Genomic DNA, 17,846 nt, shown 5'->3' on the forward strand with positions numbered 1-17,846 from the left:
TGAGAATTTTCTGAGTAATTTAATGAGAATTTACTGAGTAATTTGCCAAGTAATTTACTGGGAATTTCCTAAGTGATTTACTCAGAATTTACTGAGTAATTTACTGGGTAATGTTCTGAGTAATTTACTGAGAATTCAACGAGTAATTTACCGTGAAATTATGAAAAATTTACTTCGAATTTTCTAAATAATTTACTGAGGATTTACAAGGAATTTACTTAGTAATTAATTGAGAATTTACTGAATAATTTTCTGAGAATTTCTTGGGAATTTAATTAGTAATTTACTGAGAATTTACTAAGTAATTTATTGGGAATTTATTTAGAATTTTATAAGTAATTTACGTTATAATATACTGAGAATTTTCTGGGTAATTTAATTTGAATTTACTGAGTAATTTATCGAGTAATTTACTTAGCAATTTACTGGGTAATGTTCTGAGTAATTTACTGAGATTTTATTGAGTAATTTACCGTGAAATTATGAAAAATTTACTTTGAATTTTCTATATAATTTACTGAGGATTTACTAGAAATTTACCGAGTAATTAATTGAGAATTTACTGAATAATTTACTGAGAATTTTCAAAGTAATTTACTGAGAATTTTCTAAGTAATTTACTTTATAATTTAATGAGAATTTTCTGAGTAATTTAATGAGAATTTACTGAGTAATTTTGTGATACCCCTGTTCTGTATTATGTGAATTGGTCCTTAATTCGAATATGATTATGTGTTTAACATGATTTTATGTGCCATTATGTGAATGTTTGTGATTGTGAAGTCTTATCTGTTCACCGTAGGAATACATGTCCGAATAATCTGTTTTGGAAATTAAATTGAGGGCCTTATCGGCCACAGAACCCGAAATTGATTACGCCATTGTGATTGGCATAAATTTTAGAGCCTACGGTGAGATTTAATTGAAAAATTGATTCGAGTCAGATTAAATCGATTAAATGGGTGGATTAGTGCCCAATTGCCTTATTATTATTATATTGACTTAGTGGGACTTGATGTATTTGGAGCACTACACCTCATTTCTCTCCTTTAGCTCATTTTGACTGATTCTTGGACTCAATTTGAGAGAGGGAGCCGACTATAGAGAGGGAGAAAGAGGGATTGTGCAATTGTGGTCTTGAAACTGGGAGGATGGAAGTCTAATTCAAGATTTAATCATAGATTGTGAGAACCAAGCCCCTAGGTGAGTAATTCTTGGATTATAGTTTGTAATTTTTGTGTGCTCAAACTAATTTGGTGATCAAGAGTAAGATTGAAATGAAATTGGGTTGTATTTGTTGAATTGAAGCTTAATATGTGCATGCATGTAGGAAAACACCTTGATATTGCATGGTTGAGCACAAATGTGTATAATCCATGTGAAATGTTAAAGGAAACTCATGTCTTGATCACCCTTTGTGTTATGTAAGTAGAGAATGTGGCTAATTCATCACATGCATGTACAATTTGAGAAGATATGACTCAAAAAAATCTCAGTAAATTACTCATTGAATTCTTAGTAAATTACTCAGAACATTACCCAGTAAATTGCAAAGTAAATTACTTGGTAAATTACTTAGTAAATTCAAATTAAATTATTCAGAAAATTCTCAGGAAATTATAAAGTAAATTACTTAGAAAATTCTCCATAAATTCCCACTAAATTCTCTGTAAATTACTTAGTAAATTCTCAGTAAATTACTAATTAAATTCCCAAGAAATTCTCAGAAAATTATTCAGTAAATTCTCAATTAATTACTAAGTAAATTCCTTGTAAATCCTTAGTAAATTATTTAGAAAATTCGAAGTAAATTTTTCATAATTTCACGGTAAATTACTCAATAAAATCTCAGTAACTTACTCATTGAATTCTCAATAAATTACTCAGAACATTACCCAGTAAATTGCTAAGTAAGTTACTCGATAAATTACTCAGTAAATTGAAATTAAATTACTCAGAAAATTCTTAGTAAATTATAAAGTAAATTACCTTGAAAATTCTCAATAAATTCCTAGTAAATTACTTAGTTAATTCCAGTAAATTATTAATTAAATTCCCAAGGAATTCTCAGAAAATTATTCTGCAAATTCTCAATTAATTACTCAGTAAATTCCTCGTAAATCCTAAGTAAATTATTTAGAAAATTTGAAATTTTTTTTTCATAATTTCACGGTAAATTACTCATTGAATTCTCAGTAAATTACTCAGAACATTACCCAGTAAATTGCTAAGTAAATTACTCAGTAAATTCCCTGTAAATTACTCGGTAAATTACTAAGTAAATTCAAATTAAATTACTCAGAAAATTCCCAGTAAATTATAAAGTAAATTGCTTAGAAAATTCTCAATAAATTCCCAGTAAATTACTTAGTAAATTCTCAGTAAATTACTAATTAAATTCGCTAGAAATTCTCAGAAAATTATTCAGCAAATTCTCAATTAATTACTAAGTAAATTCCTTGTAAATCCTCAGTAAATTATTTAGAAAATTCGAAGTAAATTTTTCATAATTTCACGGTAAATTACTCAATAAAATCTCAGTAAATTACTCATTGAATTCTCAGTAAATTACTCAGAACATTACCCAGTAAATTGCTAAGTAAATTACATTGTAAATTCTAAATAAATCACTCAAGAAATTACGAGTAAATTACTTGGTAAATTACTCAGTAAATTCTCATTAAATTACTCAGAAAATTCTCAGTAAATTATAAAGTAAATTGCTTAGAAAATTCTCAATAAATTCCCAGTAAATTACTTAGTAAATTCTCAATAAATTACTAATTAAATTCCCAAGAAATTCTCAGAAAATTATTCAGTAAATTCTCAATTAATTACTCAGTAAATTCCTTGTAAATCCTTAGTAAATTATTTAGAAAATTCGAAGTAAATTTTTCATAATTTCACGGTAAATTACTCAAAAAAATCTCAGTAAATTACTCATTGAATTCTTAGTAAATTACTCAGAACATTACCCAGTAAATTGCAAAGTAAATTACTTGGTAAATTACTTAGTAAATTCAAATTAAATTATTCAGAAAATTCTCAGGAAATTATAAAGTAAATTACTTAGAAAATTCTCCATAAATTCCCACTAAATTCTCTGTAAATTACTTAGTAAATTCTCAGTAAATTACTAATTAAATTCCCAAGAAATTCTCAGAAAATTATTCAGTAAATTCTCAATTAATTACTAAGTAAATTCCTTGTAAATCCTTAGTAAATTATTTAGAAAATTCGAAGTAAATTTTTCATAATTTCACGGTAAATTACTCAATAAAATCTCAGTAACTTACTCATTGAATTCTCAATAAATTACTCAGAACATTACCCAGTAAATTGCTAAGTAAGTTACTCGATAAATTACTCAGTAAATTGAAATTAAATTACTCAGAAAATTCTTAGTAAATTATAAAGTAAATTACCTTGAAAATTCTCAATAAATTCCTAGTAAATTACTTAGTTAATTCCAGTAAATTATTAATTAAATTCCCAAGGAATTCTCAGAAAATTATTCTGCAAATTCTCAATTAATTACTCAGTAAATTCCTCGTAAATCCTAAGTAAATTATTTAGAAAATTTGAAATTTTTTTTTCATAATTTCACGGTAAATTACTCATTGAATTCTCAGTAAATTACTCAGAACATTACCCAGTAAATTGCTAAGTAAATTACTCAGTAAATTCCCTGTAAATTACTCGGTAAATTACTAAGTAAATTCAAATTAAATTACTCAGAAAATTCCCAGTAAATTATAAAGTAAATTGCTTAGAAAATTCTCAATAAATTCCCAGTAAATTACTTAGTAAATTCTCAGTAAATTACTAATTAAATTCGCTAGAAATTCTCAGAAAATTATTCAGCAAATTCTCAATTAATTACTAAGTAAATTCCTTGTAAATCCTCAGTAAATTATTTAGAAAATTCGAAGTAAATTTTTCATAATTTCACGGTAAATTACTCAATAAAATCTCAGTAAATTACTCATTGAATTCTCAGTAAATTACTCAGAACATTACCCAGTAAATTGCTAAGTAAATTACATTGTAAATTCTAAATAAATCACTCAAGAAATTACGAGTAAATTACTTGGTAAATTACTCAGTAAATTCTCATTAAATTACTCAGAAAATTCTCAGTAAATTATAAAGTAAATTGCTTAGAAAATTCTCAATAAATTCCCAGTAAATTACTTAGTAAATTCTCAATAAATTACTAATTAAATTCCCAAGAAATTCTCAGAAAATTATTCAGTAAATTCTCAATTAATTACTCAGTAAATTCCTTGTAAATCCTTAGTAAATTATTTAGAAAATTCGAAGTAAATTTTTCATAATTTCACGGTAAATTACTCAAAAAAATCTCAGTAAATTACTCATTGAATTCTTAGTAAATTACTCAGAACATTACCCAGTAAATTGCAAAGTAAATTACTTGGTAAATTACTTAGTAAATTCAAATTAAATTATTCAGAAAATTCTCAGGAAATTATAAAGTAAATTACTTAGAAAATTCTCCATAAATTCCCACTAAATTCTCTGTAAATTACTTAGTAAATTCTCAGTAAATTACTAATTAAATTCCCAAGAAATTCTCAGAAAATTATTCAGTAAATTCTCAATTAATTACTAAGTAAATTCCTTGTAAATCCTTAGTAAATTATTTAGAAAATTCGAAGTAAATTTTTCATAATTTCACGGTAAATTACTCAATAAAATCTCAGTAACTTACTCATTGAATTCTCAATAAATTACTCAGAACATTACCCAGTAAATTGCTAAGTAAGTTACTCGATAAATTACTCAGTAAATTGAAATTAAATTACTCAGAAAATTCTTAGTAAATTATAAAGTAAATTACCTTGAAAATTCTCAATAAATTCCTAGTAAATTACTTAGTTAATTCCAGTAAATTATTAATTAAATTCCCAAGGAATTCTCAGAAAATTATTCTGCAAATTCTCAATTAATTACTCAGTAAATTCCTCGTAAATCCTAAGTAAATTATTTAGAAAATTTGAAATTTTTTTTTCATAATTTCACGGTAAATTACTCATTGAATTCTCAGTAAATTACTCAGAACATTACCCAGTAAATTGCTAAGTAAATTACTCAGTAAATTCCCTGTAAATTACTCGGTAAATTACTAAGTAAATTCAAATTAAATTACTCAGAAAATTCCCAGTAAATTATAAAGTAAATTGCTTAGAAAATTCTCAATAAATTCCCAGTAAATTACTTAGTAAATTCTCAGTAAATTACTAATTAAATTCGCTAGAAATTCTCAGAAAATTATTCAGCAAATTCTCAATTAATTACTAAGTAAATTCCTTGTAAATCCTCAGTAAATTATTTAGAAAATTCGAAGTAAATTTTTCATAATTTCACGGTAAATTACTCAATAAAATCTCAGTAAATTACTCATTGAATTCTCAGTAAATTACTCAGAACATTACCCAGTAAATTGCTAAGTAAATTACTTTGTAAATTCTAAATAAATCACTCAAGAAATTACGAGTAAATTACTTGGTAAATTACTCAGTAAATTCTCATTAAATTACTCAGAAAATTCTCAGTAAATTATAAAGTAAATTGCTTAGAAAATTCTCAATAAATTCCCAGTAAATTACTTAGTAAATTCTCAATAAATTACTAATTAAATTCCCAAGAAATTCTCAGAAAATTATTCAGTAAATTCTCAATTAATTACTCAGTAAATTCCTTGTAAATCCTTAGTAAATTATTTAGAAAATTCGAAGTAAATTTTTCATAATTTCACGGTAAATTACTCAAAAAAATCTCAGTAAATTACTCATTGAATTCTTAGTAAATTACTCAGAACATTACCCAGTAAATTGCAAAGTAAATTACTTGGTAAATTACTTAGTAAATTCAAATTAAATTATTCAGAAAATTCTCAGGAAATTATAAAGTAAATTACTTAGAAAATTCTCCATAAATTCCCACTAAATTCTCTGTAAATTACTTAGTAAATTCTCAGTAAATTACTAATTAAATTCCCAAGAAATTCTCAGAAAATTATTCAGTAAATTCTCAATTAATTACTAAGTAAATTCCTTGTAAATCCTTAGTAAATTATTTAGAAAATTCGAAGTAAATTTTTCATAATTTCACGGTAAATTACTCAATAAAATCTCAGTAACTTACTCATTGAATTCTCAATAAATTACTCAGAACATTACCCAGTAAATTGCTAAGTAAGTTACTCGATAAATTACTCAGTAAATTGAAATTAAATTACTCAGAAAATTCTTAGTAAATTATAAAGTAAATTACCTTGAAAATTCTCAATAAATTCCTAGTAAATTACTTAGTTAATTCCAGTAAATTATTAATTAAATTCCCAAGGAATTCTCAGAAAATTATTCTGCAAATTCTCAATTAATTACTCAGTAAATTCCTCGTAAATCCTAAGTAAATTATTTAGAAAATTTGAAATTTTTTTTTCATAATTTCACGGTAAATTACTCATTGAATTCTCAGTAAATTACTCAGAACATTACCCAGTAAATTGCTAAGTAAATTACTCAGTAAATTCCCTGTAAATTACTCGGTAAATTACTAAGTAAATTCAAATTAAATTACTCAGAAAATTCCCAGTAAATTATAAAGTAAATTGCTTAGAAAATTCTCAATAAATTCCCAGTAAATTACTTAGTAAATTCTCAGTAAATTACTAATTAAATTCGCTAGAAATTCTCAGAAAATTATTCAGCAAATTCTCAATTAATTACTAAGTAAATTCCTTGTAAATCCTCAGTAAATTATTTAGAAAATTCGAAGTAAATTTTTCATAATTTCACGGTAAATTACTCAATAAAATCTCAGTAAATTACTCATTGAATTCTCAGTAAATTACTCAGAACATTACCCAGTAAATTGCTAAGTAAATTACATTGTAAATTCTAAATAAATCACTCAAGAAATTACGAGTAAATTACTTGGTAAATTACTCAGTAAATTCTCATTAAATTACTCAGAAAATTCTCAGTAAATTATAAAGTAAATTGCTTAGAAAATTCTCAATAAATTCCCAGTAAATTACTTAGTAAATTCTCAATAAATTACTAATTAAATTCCCAAGAAATTCTCAGAAAATTATTCAGTAAATTCTCAATTAATTACTCAGTAAATTCCTTGTAAATCCTTAGTAAATTATTTAGAAAATTCGAAGTAAATTTTTCATAATTTCACGGTAAATTACTCAAAAAAATCTCAGTAAATTACTCATTGAATTCTTAGTAAATTACTCAGAACATTACCCAGTAAATTGCAAAGTAAATTACTTGGTAAATTACTTAGTAAATTCAAATTAAATTATTCAGAAAATTCTCAGGAAATTATAAAGTAAATTACTTAGAAAATTCTCCATAAATTCCCACTAAATTCTCTGTAAATTACTTAGTAAATTCTCAGTAAATTACTAATTAAATTCCCAAGAAATTCTCAGAAAATTATTCAGTAAATTCTCAATTAATTACTAAGTAAATTCCTTGTAAATCCTTAGTAAATTATTTAGAAAATTCGAAGTAAATTTTTCATAATTTCACGGTAAATTACTCAATAAAATCTCAGTAACTTACTCATTGAATTCTCAATAAATTACTCAGAACATTACCCAGTAAATTGCTAAGTAAGTTACTCGATAAATTACTCAGTAAATTGAAATTAAATTACTCAGAAAATTCTTAGTAAATTATAAAGTAAATTACCTTGAAAATTCTCAATAAATTCCTAGTAAATTACTTAGTTAATTCCAGTAAATTATTAATTAAATTCCCAAGGAATTCTCAGAAAATTATTCTGCAAATTCTCAATTAATTACTCAGTAAATTCCTCGTAAATCCTAAGTAAATTATTTAGAAAATTTGAAATTTTTTTTTCATAATTTCACGGTAAATTACTCATTGAATTCTCAGTAAATTACTCAGAACATTACCCAGTAAATTGCTAAGTAAATTACTCAGTAAATTCCCTGTAAATTACTCGGTAAATTACTAAGTAAATTCAAATTAAATTACTCAGAAAATTCCCAGTAAATTATAAAGTAAATTGCTTAGAAAATTCTCAATAAATTCCCAGTAAATTACTTAGTAAATTCTCAGTAAATTACTAATTAAATTCGCTAGAAATTCTCAGAAAATTATTCAGCAAATTCTCAATTAATTACTAAGTAAATTCCTTGTAAATCCTCAGTAAATTATTTAGAAAATTCGAAGTAAATTTTTCATAATTTCACGGTAAATTACTCAATAAAATCTCAGTAAATTACTCATTGAATTCTCAGTAAATTACTCAGAACATTACCCAGTAAATTGCTAAGTAAATTACATTGTAAATTCTAAATAAGTCACTCAAGAAATTACGAGTAAATTACTTGGTAAATTACTCAGTAAATTCTCATTAAATTACTCAGAAAATTCTCAGTAAATTATAAAGTAAATTGCTTAGAAAATTCTCAATAAATTCCCAGTAAATTACTTAGTAAATTCTCAATAAATTACTAATTAAATTCCCAAGAAATTCTCAGAAAATTATTCAGTAAATTCTCAATTAATTACTCAGTAAATTCCTTGTAAATCCTTAGTAAATTATTTAGAAAATTCGAAGTAAATTTTTCATAATTTCACGGTAAATTACTCAAAAAAATCTCAGTAAATTACTCATTGAATTCTTAGTAAATTACTCAGAACATTACCCAGTAAATTGCAAAGTAAATTACTTGGTAAATTACTTAGTAAATTCAAATTAAATTATTCAGAAAATTCTCAGGAAATTATAAAGTAAATTACTTAGAAAATTCTCCATAAATTCCCACTAAATTCTCTGTAAATTACTTAGTAAATTCTCAGTAAATTACTAATTAAATTCCCAAGAAATTCTCAGAAAATTATTCAGTAAATTCTCAATTAATTACTAAGTAAATTCCTTGTAAATCCTTAGTAAATTATTTAGAAAATTCGAAGTAAATTTTTCATAATTTCACGGTAAATTACTCAATAAAATCTCAGTAACTTACTCATTGAATTCTCAATAAATTACTCAGAACATTACCCAGTAAATTGCTAAGTAAGTTACTCGATAAATTACTCAGTAAATTGAAATTAAATTACTCAGAAAATTCTTAGTAAATTATAAAGTAAATTACCTTGAAAATTCTCAATAAATTCCTAGTAAATTACTTAGTTAATTCCAGTAAATTATTAATTAAATTCCCAAGGAATTCTCAGAAAATTATTCTGCAAATTCTCAATTAATTACTCAGTAAATTCCTCGTAAATCCTAAGTAAATTATTTAGAAAATTTGAAATTTTTTTTTCATAATTTCACGGTAAATTACTCATTGAATTCTCAGTAAATTACTCAGAACATTACCCAGTAAATTGCTAAGTAAATTACTCAGTAAATTCCCTGTAAATTACTCGGTAAATTACTAAGTAAATTCAAATTAAATTACTCAGAAAATTCCCAGTAAATTATAAAGTAAATTGCTTAGAAAATTCTCAATAAATTCCCAGTAAATTACTTAGTAAATTCTCAGAAAATTATTCAGCAAATTCTCAATTAATTACTAAGTAAATTCCTTGTAAATCCTCAGTAAATTATTTAGAAAATTCGAAGTAAATTTTTCATAATTTCACGGTAAATTACTCAATAAAATCTCAGTAAATTACTCATTGAATTCTCAGTAAATTACTCAGAACATTACCCAGTAAATTGCTAAGTAAATTACTTTGTAAATTCTAAATAAATCACTCAAGAAATTACGAGTAAATTACTTGGTAAATTACTCAGTAAATTCTCATTAAATTACTCAGAAAATTCTCAGTAAATTATAAAGTAAATTGCTTAGAAAATTCTCAATAAATTCCCAGTAAATTACTTAGTAAATTCTCAATAAATTACTAATTAAATTCCCAAGAAATTCTCAGAAAATTATTCAGTAAATTCTCAATTAATTACTCAGTAAATTCCTTGTAAATCCTTAGTAAATTATTTAGAAAATTCGAAGTAAATTTTTCATAATTTCACGGTAAATTACTCAAAAAAATCTCAGTAAATTACTCATTGAATTCTTAGTAAATTACTCAGAACATTACCCAGTAAATTGCAAAGTAAATTACTTGGTAAATTACTTAGTAAATTCAAATTAAATTATTCAGAAAATTCTCAGGAAATTATAAAGTAAATTACTTAGAAAATTCTCCATAAATTCCCACTAAATTCTCTGTAAATTACTTAGTAAATTCTCAGTAAATTACTAATTAAATTCCCAAGAAATTCTCAGAAAATTATTCAGTAAATTCTCAATTAATTACTAAGTAAATTCCTTGTAAATCCTTAGTAAATTATTTAGAAAATTCGAAGTAAATTTTTCATAATTTCACGGTAAATTACTCAATAAAATCTCAGTAACTTACTCATTGAATTCTCAATAAATTACTCAGAACATTACCCAGTAAATTGGTAAGTAAGTTACTCGATAAATTACTCAGTAAATTGAAATTAAATTACTCAGAAAATTCTTAGTAAATTATAAAGTAAATTACCTTGAAAATTCTCAATAAATTCCTAGTAAATTACTTAGTTAATTCCAGTAAATTATTAATTAAATTCCCAAGAAATTCTCAGAAAATTATTCTGCAAATTCTCAATTAATTACTCAGTAAATTCCTCGTAAATACTAAGTAAATTATTTAGAAAATTTGAAAAAAAAATTTCATAATTTCACGGTAAATTACTCATTGAATTCTCAGTAAATTACTCAGAACATTACCCAGTAAATTGCTAAGTAAATTACTCAGTAAATTCCCTGTAAATTACTCGGTAAATTACTCAGTAAATTCAAATTAAATTACTCAGAAAATTCTCAGTAAATTATAAAGTAAATTGCTTAGAAAATTCTCAATAAATTCCCAGTAAATTACTTAGTAAATTCTCAGTAAATTACTAATTAAATTCCCTAGAAATTCTCAGAAAATTATTCAGTAAATTCTCAATTAATTACTAAGTAAATTCCTTGTAAATCCTCAGTAAATTATTTAGAAAATTCGAAGTAAATTTTTCATAATTTCACGGTAAATTACTCAATAAAATCTCAGTAAATTACTCATTGAATTCTCAGTAAATTACTCAGAACATTACCCAGTAAATTGCTAAGTAAATTACTCTGTAAATTCTAAATAAATCACTCAAGAAATTCCCAGTAAATTACTTGGTAAATTACTCAGTAAATTCTCATTAAATTACTCAGAAAATTCTCAGTAAATTATAAAGTAAATTGCTTAGAAAATTCTCAATAAATTCCCAGTAAATTACTTAGTAAATTCCCAGTAAATTACTAATTAAGTTCCTAAGAAATTCTCAGAAAATTATTCAGTAAATTCTCAATTAATTACTCAGTAAATTCCTTGTAAATCCTTACTAAATTATTTAGAAAATTCGAAGTAAATTTTTCATAATTTCACGGTAAATTACTCAAAAAAATCTCAGTAAATTACTCATTGAATTCTTAGTAAATTACTCAGAACATTATCCAGTAAATTGCAAAGTAAATTACTTGGTAAATTACTCAGTAAATTCAAATTAAATTATTCAAAAAATTCTCAGTAAATTATAAAGTAAATTACTTAGAAAATTCTCAATAAATTCCCACTAAATTCTCTGTAAATTACTTAGTAAATTCTCAGTAAATTACTAATTAAATTCCCAAGAAATTCTCAGAAAATTATTCAGTAAATTCTCAATTAATTACTGAGTAAATTCCTTGTAAATCTTTAGTAAATTATTTAGAAAATTCGAAGTAAATTTTTCATAATTTCACGGTAAATTACTCAATAAAATCTCAGTAACTTACTCATTGAATTCTCAATAAATTACTCAGAACATTACCCAGTAAATTTCTAAGTAAGTTACTCGATAAATTACTCAGTAAATTCAAATTAAATTACTCAGAAAATTCTTAGTAAATTATAAAGTAAATTACCTTGAAAATTCTCAATAAATTCCTAGTAAATTACTTAGTTAATTCCAGTAAATTATTAATTAAATTCCGAAGAAATTCTCACAAAATTATTCTGCAAATTCTCAATTAATTACTCAGTAAATTCCTCGTAAATCCTAAGTAAATTATTTAGAAAATTCGAAAAAAAAATTTCATAATTTCACGGTAAATTACTCAATAAAATCTCAGTAAATTACTCATTGAATTCTCAGTAAATTACTCAGAACATTACCCAGTAAATTGCTAAGTAAATTACTCAGTAAATTCCCTGTAAATTACTCGGTAAATTACTCAGTAAATTCAAATTAAATTACTCAGAAAATTCTCAGTAAATTATAAAGTAAATTGCTTTGAAAATTCTCAATAAATTCCCAGTAAATTACTTAGTAAATTCTCAGTAAATTACTAATTAAATTCCCTAGAAATTCTCAGAAAATTATTCAGTAAATTCTCAATCAATTACTAAGTAAATTCCTTGTAAATCCTCAGTAAATTATTTAGAAAATTCGAAGTAAATTTTTCATAATTTCGCGGTAAATTACTCAGAACATTACCCAGTAAATTGCTAAGTAAATTACTCTGTAAATTCTAAATAAATCACTCAAGAAATTCCCAGTAAATTACTTGGTAAATTACTCAGAAAATTCTCATTAAATTACTTAGAAAATTCTCAGTAAATTATAAAGTAAATTACTTAGAAAATTCTCAATAAATTCCCAGTAAATTCTCAGTAAATTACTTAGTAAATTCTCAGCAAATTACTAATTAAATTCTCAGGAAATTATCAGTAAATTCTCAATTAATTACTCGGCATTTTTCTAGTAAATCCTCAATAAGTTATATAGAAAAATCAAAGTAAATTTTTCATAATTTCAAGGTCAATTACTCAGTAAAATGTCAGTAAATTATTCATTGAATTCTCAGTAAATTACTCAGAACATTACCCAGTAAATTGTTAAGTAAATTACTTAGTAAATTCTGAGTAAATCACTCAGGAAATTCCCAGTAAATTACTTGGTAAATTACTCAGTAAATTCTCATTAAATTACTCAGAAAATTCTCTGTAAATTATAAAGTAATTTACTTAGAAAATTCTCAATAAATTCCCAGTAAATTCTCAGTTAATGACTTAGTAAATTCTCAGTAAATTACTAATTAAATTCCCAAGAAATTCTCAGAAAATTATTCAGTAAATTCTCAATTAATTACTCAGTAAATTCCTTGTAAATCCTCAGTATATTATTTAGAAAATTCGAAGTAAATTTTTCATAATTTCACGGTAAATTACTCGGTAAATTTCTAGTAAATCCTCAATAAATTATATAGAAAATTCAAAGTAAATTTTTCATAATTTCAAGGTAAATTACTCAATAAAATCTCAGTAAATTATTCAACGAATTCTCAGTAAATTACTCAGAACATTACCCAGTAAATTGTTAAGTAAATTACTCAGTAAATTCTAATTAAATTACTCAGAAAATTCTCAGTAAATTATAAATTAAATGACTTAGAAAATTCTCAATAAATTCCTAGTAAATTACTTAGTTAATTCCAGTAAATTACTAATAAAATTCCCAAGAAATTCTCAGAAAATTATTCAGTAAATTCTATATTGATTACTCAGTAAATTCCTTGTAAATCCTCAGTAAATTATTTAAAAAATTCGAAGTAAATTTTTCATAATTTCACGGTAAATTACTCAATAAATTCTCAGTAAATTACTCAATGAATTCTCTGCAAATTACTGAGAACATTACCCAGTAAATTGCTAAGTAAATTACTAATTAAATTACTTAGTATATTCTGAGTAAATCACTCAGTAAATACCCAGTAAATTATTCAGCAATTTCTCATTAAATTACATCGAAAATTCTCAGTAAATTATAAAGTAAATTACTTAGAAAATTCTAAATAAATTCCTAGTAAATTCTCAGTAAATTACTTAGTAAATTCTCAGTAAATTACAAATTAAATTCAGTAGAAATTCTCAGGAAATTATTCAGTAAATTACTAGTAAATCTTCAGTAAATTGTACAGAAAATTCGAAGTAAATTTTTCATAATTTCACGGTAAATTACCCAATAAAATCTCAGTAAATTACTCACTGAATTCTCAGCAAATTACTCAGAACATTACCCATTAAATTGCTAAGTAAATTACTCAGTAAATTCCGTGTAAATTACTCGGTAAATTACTTAGTAAATTCAAATTAAATTACTCAGAAAATTCTCAGTAAATTATAAAGTAAATTGCTTAGAAAATTCTCAATAAATTCCCAGTAAATTACTTAGTAAATTCTCAGTAAATTACTAATTAAATTCCCAAGAAATTCTCAGAAAATTATTCAGTAAATTCTCAATTAATTACTAAGTAAATTCCTTGTAAATCCTTAGTAAATTATTTAGAAAATTCGAAGTAAATTTTTCATAATTTCACGGTAAATTACTCATTGAATTCTCAGTAAATTACTCAGAACATTACCCAGTAAATTGCAAAGTAAATTACTTGGTAAATTACTCAGTAAATTCAAATTAAATTATTCAGAAAATTCTCAGTAAATTATAAAGTAAATTACTTAGAAAATTCTCGGTAAATTCCCACTAAATTCTCTGTAAATTACTTAGTAAATTCTCAGTAAATTACTAATTAAATTCCCAAGAAATTCTCAAAAAATTATTTAGTAAATTCTCAATTAATTACTAAGTAAATTCCTTGTAAATCCTTAGTAAATTATTTAGAAAATTCGAAGCAAATTTTTCATAATTTCACGGTAAATTACTCAATAAAATCTCAGTAACTTACTCATTGAATTCTCAATAAATTACTCAGAACATTACCCAGTAAATTGCTAAGTAAGTTACTCGATAAATTACTCAGTAAATTGAAATTAAATTACTCAGAAAATTGTTAGTAAATTATAAAGTAAATTACGTTGAAAATTCTCAATAAATTCTCAGTAAATTACTTAGTTAATTCCAGTAAATTACTAATTAAATTCCCAAGAAATTCTCCGAAAATTATTCTGCAAATTCTCAATTAATTACTCAGTAAATTCCTCGTAAATCCTTAGTAAATTATTTAGAAAATTCGAAGTAAATTTTTCATAATTTCATGGTAAATTGCTCAATAAAATCTCAGTAAATTACTCATTGAATTCTCAGTAAATTACTCAGAACATTACCCAGTAAATTGCAAAGTAAATTACTCAGTAAATTCCGTGTAAATTACTCGGTAAATTACTCAGTAAATTCTCATTAAATTACTCAGAAAATTCTCAGTAAATTATAAAGTAAATTGCTTAGAAAATTCTCAATAAATTCCCAGTAAATTACTTAGTAAATTCTCAGTAAATTACTAATTAAATTCCCAAGAAATTCTCAGCAAATTATTCAGTAAATTCTCAATTAATTACTAAGTAAATTCCTTGTAAATCCTCAGTAAATTATTTAGAAAATTCGAAGTAAATTTTTCATAATTTCACGGTAAATTACTCAAAAAAATCTCAGTAAATTACTCATTGAATTCTCAGTAAATTAATCAGAAAATTACCCCGTAAATTGCTAAGTAAATTACTTGGTAAATTACTCAGTAAATTCAAATTAAATTATTCAGAAAATTCTCAGTAAATTATAAAGTAAATTACTTAGAAAATTCTCGGTAAATTCCCACTAAATTCTCTGTAAATTACTTAATAAATTCTCAGTAAATTACTAATTAAATTCCCAAGAAATTCTCAAAAAATTATTTAGTAAATTCTAAATTAATTACTAAGTAAATTCCTTCTAAATCCTTAGTAAATTATTTAGAAAATTCGAAGTAAATTTTTCATAATTTCACGGTAAATTACTCAACAAAATCTCAGTAACTTATTGAATTCTCAATAAATTACTCAGAACATTACCCAGTAAATTGCTAAGTAAGTTACTCGATAAATTACTCAGTAAATTGAAATTAAATTGCTCAGAAAATTCTTAGTAAATTATAAAGTAAATTACCTTGAAAATTCTCAATAAATTCCCAGTAAATTACTTAGTTAATTCCAGTAAATTACTAATTAAATGCCCAAGAAATTCTCAGAAAATTATTCTGCAAATTCTCAATTAATTACTCAGTAAATTCCTCGTAAATCCTTAGTAAATTATTTAGAAAATTCGAAGTAAATTTTTCATAATTTCATGGTAAATTGCTCAATAAAATCTCAGTAAATTACTCATTGAATTCTCAGTAAATTACTCAGAACATTACCCAGTAAATTGCTAAGTAAATTACTCAGTAAATTCCCTGTAAATTACTCGGTAAATTACTCAGTAAATTCAAATTAAATTAGTCAAAAAATTCTCAGTAAATTATAAAGTAAATTGCTTAGAAAATTCTCAATAAATTCCCAGTAAATTACTTAGTAAATTCTCAGTAAATTACTAATTAAATTCCCTAGAAATTCTCAGAAAATTATTCAGTAAATTCTCAATTAATTACTAAGTAAATTCGTTGTAAATCCTCAGTAAATTATTTAGAAAATTCGAAGTAAATTTTTCATAATTTCACGGTAAATTACTCAATAAAATCTCAGTAAATTACTCAGAACATTACCCAGTAAATTGCTAAGTAAATTACTCAGTAAATTCCGAGTAAATTACTCGGTAAATTACTCAGTAAATTCAAATTAAATTACTCCGAAAATTCTCAGTAAATTATAAAGTAAATTACTTAGAAAATTCTCAATAAATTTCCAATAAATTACTTAGTAAATTACTAATTAAATTCCCAAGAAATTCTCAAAAAAAATTTCAGTAAATTCTCAATTAATTACTAAGTAAATTTCTTGTAAATCCTCATTAAATTATTTAGAAAATTCGAAGTAAATTTTTCATAATTTCACGGTATATTACTCAATAAAATCTCAGTAAATTACTCATTGAATTCTCATTAAATTCTGACTAAATCACTCAGTAAATACCCAGTAAATTACTCGGTAAATTACACAGTAAATTCTCATTAAATTACTCAGAAAATTCCCTGTAAATTCTTAATAACTTCACAGTAAATTCTCAGTAAATTACTAATTAAACTCCCAAGAAATTCTCAGAAAATTATTCAGTAAATTCTCAATTAATTACTCAGTAAATTCCTTGTAAATCCTTAGTAAATTATTTAGAAAATTCGAAGTAAATTTTTCATTATTTCACGGTAAATTACTCAATAAAATCTCAGTAAATTACTCAATGAATTCTCAGCAAATTACTCAAAACATTACCCAGTAATTTGCAAAGTAAATTACTCAGTAAATTCTGAGTAAATCACTCTGTAAATACCCAGTAAATTACTAAGTAAATTCTCATTAAATTACTCAGAAAATTCTCAGTGAATTATAAAGTGAATTACTTAGAAAAATCTCAATAATTTCCTAGTAAATTCCTTGTAAATCATCAGTGAATTATTTAGAAAATTCGAAGTAAATTTTTCATAATTTCACGGTAAATTACTCAATAAAATCTCAGTAAATTACTCATTGAATTCTTAATAAATTCGGACTAAATCACTCAGTAAATTACTCGGTAAATTACTCAGTAAATTCTCATTAAATTACTCAGAAAATTCTCAGTAAATTCTAAAGTAAATTACCTAGAAAATTCTCAATTAATTCCCAGTAAATTCTCAGTAAATTACTTAATAAACTATCAGTAAATTACTAATTGAATTCCCAAATTATTCAGTAAATTCTCAATTAATTACTCAGTAAATTTTTAGTAAATCCTCAGTAAATTATATAGAAAAATCAAAGTAAATTTTTCATAATTTCACGGTAAATTACTCAATAAAA

Source organism: Camellia sinensis, chromosome 5 (assembly GCF_055761805.1).
Source record: "Camellia sinensis isolate YWXY chromosome 5, ASM5576180v1, whole genome shotgun sequence".
Lineage (NCBI taxonomy): Eukaryota > Viridiplantae > Streptophyta > Magnoliopsida > Ericales > Theaceae > Camellia > Camellia sinensis.